General features: G+C 43.0%; 1 pseudogene; it reads right to left on the bottom strand.

The window, feature by feature from the left end:
• Positions 1-294: 294 nt before the first annotated feature.
• On the bottom strand, positions 295-674 carry LOC125111479 (proteasome assembly chaperone 4-like; annotated as a pseudogene).
• Between the last annotated feature and the right edge of the window lie 9,074 nt (positions 675-9,748).

The raw sequence follows: 9,748 nt of genomic DNA, 5'->3' as shown, positions 1-9,748 counted from the left end.
TGTAATGGTGTGAACTTTGCTGTGCAGGCAACTGCATCTTCCCTGAATGAATAAGAGACATTACAAAGTACTGAAATTGTCCAGCAATCCAGCCCTAGTGAATGGACTGTTGTAGCGTGACTGTTCTTCCCTGTATTTCCGCTGAGAGGTCGAATTGTCTCAACTAGAGGTTTGATGCATTCTCCTCCTCCTCCTCCTCCTCCCCCTTCTTCCTGATGCACAGATGGTGAGATCCAGTCCATTTCTTCAAAATGTCTGTTTTGCAGGTGATACCCATCTCTGCTATTGCCTGGGCTAGAACTTCTCTGGAAAAGCCTCTGTTTGCTCTTTGATCCTGTTTTCTACAAGTAATATGAAACTACTGTCCATGTTTTGAAGGTTCTAGCTGACAAACACCTGTGTGCTGATCTTCCTGGCTGGGCACCGGGCGAGACTGGTGGACATCATGTCAGATGTGTCCCTAAGGAGGACAGTAGACGTGGAGATGGGGTCATAGCAGGCACACGTGACTACAGCGAGGTTGCACAGGTGTGGCTGGGGCCCTCCCACAGGGAGAGTGAGGCCATCAGCTGCATGAAGTGGAAGTGGATAAGATCTTCCCACATCCTCATGCTGAAGCTGTGAGGAAGACTTTTCTGTTGGCAGAGGCTACGGCCCTTCTGTGCCCTGATCATAATCTTGATGAAAGATGTGATTATCAAAGTACTCCTTGTTTACCGGCTGTCCTCCCCAGTGCTTCTGGGAGAATCACTGATTATCACAAAATAAGGAAGTCCCACAGCTCCCACTGTGGTGCAGTGTGGGTTAAATATCCAGTGTTGCTGTGGGTAGGTTGCAGCTGCAACTCGGTTTAGATTCCTGGCTGCATATGCCATATGCCATGGCTTCGGTCAAAAAAGAAAAAAAGGTAAATCCCATTCCCTTGGAACCTGTGGAGTTGCTCCTGGGAGAAGAAACTCCATCACAAATGTGCATCTGTCCTTGGTGAATTTTGGTTTCAAGTCTGTATTTGACTCCACTGTGTTTTTTAATTTTTTTTGTCTGTGAAATCTTAATATTCATGGCTCATCTTTCCTGATTATCAGGCACAGAAGCTTCTGAGGAGACATCAGAGTGACCCCTTTCTCTCTGAGGTGCCCTCTGGTCCTATGGCCTCTCACTGTAAATTTTGTATTTGTCAATTGTCTCTACTTGTATTAGTTTTCTATGGCTGCTGTAACAAATTATCCCAAATTTAGTGTCTTGAAACAACATGAATTTGTGATCGTAAAGTACTGGAGGTCAGGAGTCTGATCTGGGTCTCACTGGGCTAAAATCATGGTTTCATCAGGTCTGCGTTTGTCTGAAGCCTTTAGAGAAGAACTCATTCCTTTGTCTCCTCCAGCTTCTAAATGCCCCCCTTGACCCTTGGCTCATGGTCTTTTCCTTCATCAAGCCATCAATGTTGCATCTCTTTGACCCACCTCCCATAGTCTTACCTCCCTCTGACCAGTGTTGCTGTGGGTAGGCTGAACTTCCAGGAGAGTTCCTGTGTTTTCAAGGATTCGTGTAATTAGCTGAGTCATCCTCAGATAATCTAGGCTGCTAATCTTCCTACCTCAAATTCCTGAACTGATTCATATCTGCAAAGTCCCTTTTGCCATATAAGGTTCACAGATTCTGCAGAGGAGCGTGGGGACATCTCTGAGGGGGACATTATTCTGCTGGTCACAGAATTCTGTCAGGCAGTTGGGAACATCATCTTCAGGTATGGGGTTGCTGTGGATTGGGTTCCCTCGGAGGTCAACTCTGAGTGACAAGGGCCTGCAGAATGCGTGCTAAGAAGGGTCCTTGGAAGTGACACCTATGGCAGGGGGGAGGGGGAGGAGACAGGGAAAAACAGGGAAGACATTGAGTTACAGCCTCAATCAACCCCACATGGGACTCTGGAGCTAGAATGCTTGAAGCTGAGATGGTCTTAGAGTAAAGAAACTTGCTCATGGCACCCCAGTTAGTAAATGATAGAACCAGTGTTCCACCTCATATTATTTGTCTATAACACCTACATTCATATCCATTGCACCCTAATATAGTCAGCCTCAAGGACAGGGGGTTAGTACACTTTTTTCCGTAAAGGGCCTCATAATATATATTTTTTGGATTGGTTTGCCATATGGTTTTGGTCTCAACTACTCAACTCTGGCCTTGCAGTGCCATGCATAATATGTACCAGGATGATAGTACCCTGTTCCAATAGAACTTAACTCACAAAAGCAGGTGGCTCACTGGACTGGGCCCACAGACAGCAGGTTATCAAACTCCAGTCTAGGAAGTTGTCTGGTTGAGCAGGTACCATAACCTGAGTCTGTTGTTCTTACACTTGAGTATACACGGACCTGGAGGACTTGTCAAAACAGAGGTGGCTCAACTCCAGCTCCAGAATTCTGATTCAGTAGGGCTAGGGTAGAACCCTAGAATTTGTAGTTTAAACAAGTTCTCATGTGGAACTGATGCTGCCGGTCCAGGGACCACATTTTGAGAACCACTGGCTTTAGTTAACACTAATGAATGAGAGACAAAGATGTCCTCCTCAAGGGAAAGTCTTGACATCATCCTTCTATAAAATAGCAATGCACCGTTATCAACTGAAGGGCACACTGCTGAAATGGATTCCTTTCTTCAGGTTTTTGGAGGAGGAGGAGCCAAGTTTACTTAAACTGTATAACTTAAGTGTTGTCAGGAATGGTTTCCCCAGAATGTATTCTATAACCTACTGCATGAATTAGTGCTTGAATTTCTAGCAGGGCCAGTCCTCCAGGAATGAAAATTCTTTTTTTTTTTAAAATGCAAATACCCTAGATGAAGAGAAATGTTAGGAAGGGGAGAAGAGGAGTGTAATGTTTGGTGTTGAAAGAACACTTCCTAGTTTAGTGGTCATGGGCAAGTTCTTTCCTATCTGAAATACTATCTCCTAATCTGCAAAATGGGAATAATATTTATGAATCCACAGGTTTTTATAAAAATCAGATGTAATCTAATGAAATTATGCATCTAAAAATACTCCTAATATTTATATATTGGTTTAAGCTGGTTCTGTTAATTCCCTCCCCCCCCCCCGGGGACAGAAGCCTAGTGATAACAGAAGACAGTAGTATCTTAGAGAGAGAGGATGCTATGTCAGTGAGGGTAAGAGTAGAAGCAGGATGGGCAGGGAGGTTGCTGAGGACAAACTACTTATTTTATAATATGTAAAATGGAACACATAATACTATCTAGGCTAGCCTTTGTTTAAGACAAACTAGGTATATCAGTTAGCCTTTGCTGCATAACAAATATTGCTACAATTAAATGGCTTAAAACAACAACCACTTATTTGGCTCACGATTGTGCTAGGTAGCTCTTATGGTTTGATTTGAGCTTGGCTAATCTTATCTGGGCTTGAGTCTGTGATCATCTGGTATGCCAGTTAGTGGTAGCTCATTCCAGGCAGCCTCAGTCACGTTTTGTTGGCTTGAGGTTGAGGTGATGAGGTGACTATGCCAAAATATCTCATCCTCAATAGTCTAACAGGATCTGTTCATGTGGTGGCAGCATTCTTAAAATAGCAAGTAAAAACTCCAAGGTCTTTGGAGGATTAGGCTTAGAAGTGGCCCAGTGTTACATCTGCTGCCTTCTGTTTGTTAAAGCAAATCATATGGCCACCCCTTTAGGGGTGGGGGAATAGCCTCCACCCCTTGATGGGAGTGAATAGAAAGGTTTTGAACCATATTTGAAGTCTACCATATCAGGTACAAACTCTTCCAAATATTTAGTCTGGTTCTGTGGTTTATTGCTTCAGGTTTTTAATATTTGAATTTCAAAACTCAAAGTAAGCTCAGAATCACTTAGCATACCCAAGGATATGCCAATATTCTCATTCTGACCTATGAAGGAAAGTATATAAAAACCATGAAGAATTTATACAATTCTGAACCAGGAAATATGAATGACCCTTTGGGACCCTGGAAGAAGAGAACATTTTAGGTAATTAGAATGTCAAAGAATTTGAAAACAAAAATCATTTCTATTTTATCTTGGTTAAAAGTTGTTTTGGTGTATGCTTTTAAGAGGTGTGGGTGGAAAATAAGGCAAATACAATTAACCATACATAAATATTCCTTGAGCTAATTCTGAAAACCAAAGAAAGAAAACAAAATTTTTGTAAGGATATTTGCCTTGAAACCAGTGGTTAACCCAGAGATTTACCTCTAATATAGATGATCTTTTAGGAATTTCCTAACTCCATGACTCTATTCTTTACACGTTGGAGTTGAAAACCTTTTAGAAAACTGTGATCCAGAGAGGCTCTGAATTGTCTTAGGAAACCCTGCTAATTACTGGCAGAGTCGAGACTAGAACCTACATAACCAAGTTGCAAATCCAAGGCTTTTCTATCATTCCATACTGTTCCCATCATAGGTGTTCTGTTCAGAGGCCCCTACTGCCGGGGCATATACCCACAGAGCTGGGAAAGGAAGTTAATTGAAATGCCACAAAATATTAGTCATTTCCATCTGAATGGGGGGTTGAGTGGATGAGGGCAGCCTTGTTCCTTCTCTTTGAAGAACAGCAGCTGTGTCCTTCAAGGCATTTTTGAGGATGTGTTGATATTGCTGCTTGCCTCGCATTTGGTTGGGCGTGTCTGCACTACCCGCTAAGTAGGTGACCACATTTTCCTTGGTGGAAAGTGCATTAGGTAATGATATTTTTCCTATGCACTCATCAACAACACTGTCCCTGTCCAAGACGTGGCTGTGAGTTAGCTCCTGTTCTGTCTGTGGGGACACCGTCACACCTCTCCCAGTCACCTCATGTTGATTTTAAGCTACTGAAACTACTCTTTGTGCTGCCGGGTGGCTATTAAGCATGTTTGACAAAAAGAATGTTTTCCATGTTCTGGTAAGGAAATCCTCTGTCAAGATAAACAGCCCTTTCCCTCCTCTCCTCCAGCTTGGGTCTTGCCAGGAAGGTCTAAATAGGTTCTCTGTAGTAATTTTCTTTTCAATATTTCACACTGGAGCTCAGGAATAGACTCAAAGCCAGAAAAGTTGACTTTTGCTGAAAGACCACAGAACCCACGGACTAGGGAGTTATTTTAGGTCTGAGTGTCTTGCCGCAGGGCTCTTTGAGACATTTTGCGTCTAGGGAAGTGTCGTTTCACCCGCCTCTCCTTTACTATCATGTTCCTATGCAATTAATTTAATAAATATGCTTATTCAAAAAGTAATCTTGAATGTTCGTGAATACACTTTTCCGCCGTGATGTTAACCTCTTCTTCCATGTTTCTGCTCTAAACCACTTTATGAAGTTGAGTTTAACCAACGAGCTGAAATCTATACTTAATCCTTTATGATGATACTTAATCCTGAATGATGTTTGGAGACAGCTGACTTATTCAAACCAGCTCCTTGGCCCAGATATGTCTTTTTGTTATAGCAAATAGATGATTGCCCATGGGTGGAGGTGGGGCTGCCCTGTGTTGGTGTTGGTAGATGAGCTGTAACTCCATACACAGGTGATGCCTCAACTAAGATGAAAATGAGTTCAGGGCTCATTGATCCATATGAGAGCTACCATCCTCATTCCAACTTTTTCTTCCCTTCACCCCTTCCACTTTTTGTGACTTCTCTTCTTCTTCGCAATGGCCATTGACGTAAATTTTCTCTTTAAGGCACATCAAGATAAAAATTGAGGTGGTGGTGAGATAGGGGTGTGTGGTGGGGAGGAGTACAGACAGTATTTTGCCCAGGGTCCATACACCTGAAGAGTGTCCCTTCCCATAGATTCTTGCCTTCTGGAGAGGGCGTGGTTCTTGTTGCCCTAGCTAGATGTGCACAGTGAGTTCTCTAGTCGAAATTTGGCTTGGAAGCTAAGGGTGGCTGTAGAAAGTCACCTGAGCCTAATCAGGAAGTGAGCTAGACTTCCAAGTCAGGAGTATCCTGAAGTCTTAGGGCCTCCTAGCATTTCCCCTTGTGACTTTGCACATTTTAGGGGTGGAGCCTTGAGACTCCAGCCGCCTGGTTATTTTCTTAGAGCATTGTTATGACCCATTTTGTGTTTCTCTAAGGGCCAGGAAGGCATGGAATTATTATCCTGGCTGCCCACAGTCACAGCTGAGTGCAGGTGTCAAGGGAGGAAACTCAGCAGTTGAAAATTGCCTTGAGTTTACCTTGACAATAAGCACCAAGAAAATGGAATACATAATGTTAAGATGGGAGGAGGAGGAAAGGGGCCCTACTTCCCTTCCCCTCATCACTGAGTCATTCTTTCATTTAGTGAATGTGACTGAGGACTTTCTCTGTAACAGAGACTGTGCTGAGTGGATGGGCATCAAGCCTGAAGGCATCTTCCTTCTTATCATCTTCACATCAACTTAATTTAGATGTGTAGGTGTGAGGTGTGTGTGCACACGTGCATATATGCTCATACCCAATGCACATCTCATTTATTATCATTGTCACAATTATGTGCATCTGTCTTCTACATCCCTGATATCGTACTTTTAGGCCATTTTCACATTACATTTAGTCCTAACCTAGAAAATTAAATACATTTCTAATAGCCACCCCCGCCCTCCCTCCCAATCTCCCTTTCTACCAATTGCATCAGTTTAATCTTGCATTAAGACAGAGGTGTGTGCTTGGAAGATTAGGGGGATGGGAGCAGTGAGACGTGTTTGTAATCTGGGGTTAAAATCTCTGCTTGGTCTCAGTTATTTTACCTATAAAATGCAGGATTAACAGGGTGGAAGGATTAGATGACCTTGAATTTCCCTTCCTGAAGTGAGTTTCAATGACTTCATCCCTTTCCTCCCCCAAACCCACCAACTTTCAACAGCAAACTATTGCCTGGGAGACATGATGTAGACTCATTTGTTGACTATTAATGACCCTCCCAGCAAGGCCCAAGTTCCTTGCATAGCTCTGCCACCTCCTGTGCGTGAAGGCTCCTGGACAGCCAGGTCTGCTGGTCTACCAGACTTTTCTCACTTTCCATCCTCTCTCTATTTGCTCATAGAAAGCCACACCAGTGCCTGGACCTTTCCAAGGCTACATCTTCTAGGAAGGCTTCTCTCTTTTTATTCAATTGACTGAACTGTCCTTTCTCTGAAATCCCATCTCACAGAGACTGAATCTTACATTTGCATACATACAAACACAGGTGCATTATACACTTACATGTATGTATATGTACGCATGTAACAGTCATATCTCTTTATATTTTCACTATAAATTTTATACCCCTACCATTTTTATATCTAGAGTATATGACATGAAAAATACTTCAAGAATGTGTATTCACCATCTTTTCCTTGCTTAGAAGACTTGCTGGAAGAATTCTGTGTTCCAGGTCAGCACACAAACCTTTGTTGTGTAGAATGAGTGATGGGAGAATGAAAATATCTTCATTGAATTATTTTTAGAAAGTTACCTATGGAAGAGAATACAATTGATCAAGAAGATTGGAGGGCTTTTTTTCTCAACTGTAAAATATAAGTGCTACAAGATAAGGAATTTTTCTTGACTTGTTCTCCTATTTATCCTTGTTCTTGAAATGCTTAGCACTCATACTTGTTGAAAGAATGAGTGATGGTGGACCATACTGGCTAAGCTGGGAGGGGGTGGTGATGGCTGGGAAAGGTTCTATAAATTTAGAGAGAGGAGGGAGATGCTGCTTTGTGGCTGTTAGGCATGGCAGCTTTGAAAAAAGATATGAAAAAAAGGTTTTAGGTTTTTCTGTGATCTGTGAAAAAACCCTTCATTTTTTTTTCTTTTTTTTATAGCCGAACTTACAGCATATGGAAGTTTCTAGGCTAGAGGCTGGATCTGAGCTGCAGCTGTAAGCCTATGCCACAGCCACATCAACACTGGATCTGAGCCACATCTATGACCTATGCCACAGCTTGTGGCAATGCCAGATCCTAAACCCACTAAGAGAGGCCAGGGATTGAACTGATCCTCACAGAGCTAACACCAGGTTTTTAACCCAAGGAGCCACACTGAGAATTCCTTCATTGGTTGTTTTTTAGCAGTAAAGATTCAGAAGATTTTGACAAAGGTTTCTTAGATGTTGGATCAACGTTTCACTCAATGGGGTTGCATCTGTAATCCTTATAAGGCTGCCATTCATATATCAAGGTCTGTACCATTTATTGGATAAATGGATTGATCCTCTTTCAGTCTTCCCCGAGGTGGAGTATGCCATGTGGAACATGGTTTACTTTGCATGTGGCGCCGGCTTCCATACAACCACAGATGGATTTATCACCGGAAAACATCCTTGAGTATGTTTGTGGTTCATTAAAGGGAAGCTAAAGGGGGGTTTCTATGAATGTGGACATATTAGTTGTGAGTGATGAAAACCCAACTTAATTTAGCTTAGGCAAAAAGGGAAATTTGTTGAATGGTTGTTGAGATATCTTATGACCAGAGGTAAGAATGGGGCTGAGTCTCAAGAGTGACCCTGAGAGATTAACTTTTCCTTTTTACTTGAATTTGCCCTTCCTTCTTTCTCTCTCCCTAGACTGGATTGTATTCTCTTAGCTCCTTTGAGGCACAGTGAGGGAAATGTGAGAAAATAATCTCTCTCAGTTTTATCTAGCTAGCTAGCTAGCTAGCTATGCTTTTTAGGGCCACACTCTTGGCATATGGAGATTCTCAGGCTAGGGGTCGAATTGGAGTTATAGCTGCTGGCCTACACCACACCCACAGCAATGCAGGATCCAAGCTGGGTCTGTGACCTACACCACAGCTCACGACAATGCCAGATCCTTAACCCGTGAGCGAGGCCAGGGATCAAACCCACAACCCCATGGTTCTGAGCCACGATGGGAACTCCAATCTCTCTCAGTTTTAAATTTCCCAGGGAACCCTTCCAATTGGCTTGAAAGTTGGCCACTGAAGGGCATCATTTTTGTAGCTCCTTCTGCAGCAGTCAGGTAGATGGAGTTGGGACAGGGAGGAGAGTCCCTAGAAAGGAGGTGCAGGTCCCCAGAGGAGGGGGTGAGATGAGTGGACAGAATAGGAGGGTCAATTCCCCTGCCCACATGTTCACGACCATGGCAAAAACCCCTGACCACCCAGGCTTAGCCTTGGGACGTCGGAGTCATCTCCCAGAGGAACAAGTTAATTCTGAGGTGTTGTGGCTCCATGGCTGTTTTGGATATTTCCAGTCCCTGGTTCTATTGTGTTCAGTGGCTGATGACTTGGAATGAGTGAGTCCCAGAAGGTTCAGTCCATGCCCTGTGGGGAAAGCAGGAGAATCTTACATGATAAAACTTAACGGTCTGCTATTTATATAAAAAAATTAAGAAGGTACCTAACAGTGAAGGTGGACTTTTTCTTGTGTTTCAGGCAAGGAATCAAAATTTAAGAGGTCAAAAATATTTTGGATGATAAAGTAATTATTGAAACGTAAAAGGTGGCTGGGTATCCACACATAGGATTACTCTCTGTGTCAAAGAGAGACATTATCTTTCAGTCATTATTTGTTCATATATTCATCACTTTTGGACATTTTTGTTATTTTTGTTGAGTACCAACCATGGTAGGTATTGGGGGAGTCCAGTGGTGAGTAAGTCAGTTGTAGGCTCTGGCGTCTGGGAGCTAGTAGTTCAGTGGGGAGCAGAGATGTGGAGACAGAACCAGATGTGAGGCTTACCTTGAACAAGAAAGTGAAGGGAACCTGGGAGCCTCTAACATGACCAGAGGGAGGGACTCTAGTAAGACCT

Source organism: Phacochoerus africanus, chromosome 1 (genome assembly GCF_016906955.1).
Source record: "Phacochoerus africanus isolate WHEZ1 chromosome 1, ROS_Pafr_v1, whole genome shotgun sequence".
Classification (NCBI taxonomy): Eukaryota; Metazoa; Chordata; class Mammalia; order Artiodactyla; family Suidae; genus Phacochoerus; species Phacochoerus africanus.
Note: the sequence above shows the minus strand (reverse complement) of the source record. Positions and strands in the feature narration are given on the sequence as shown.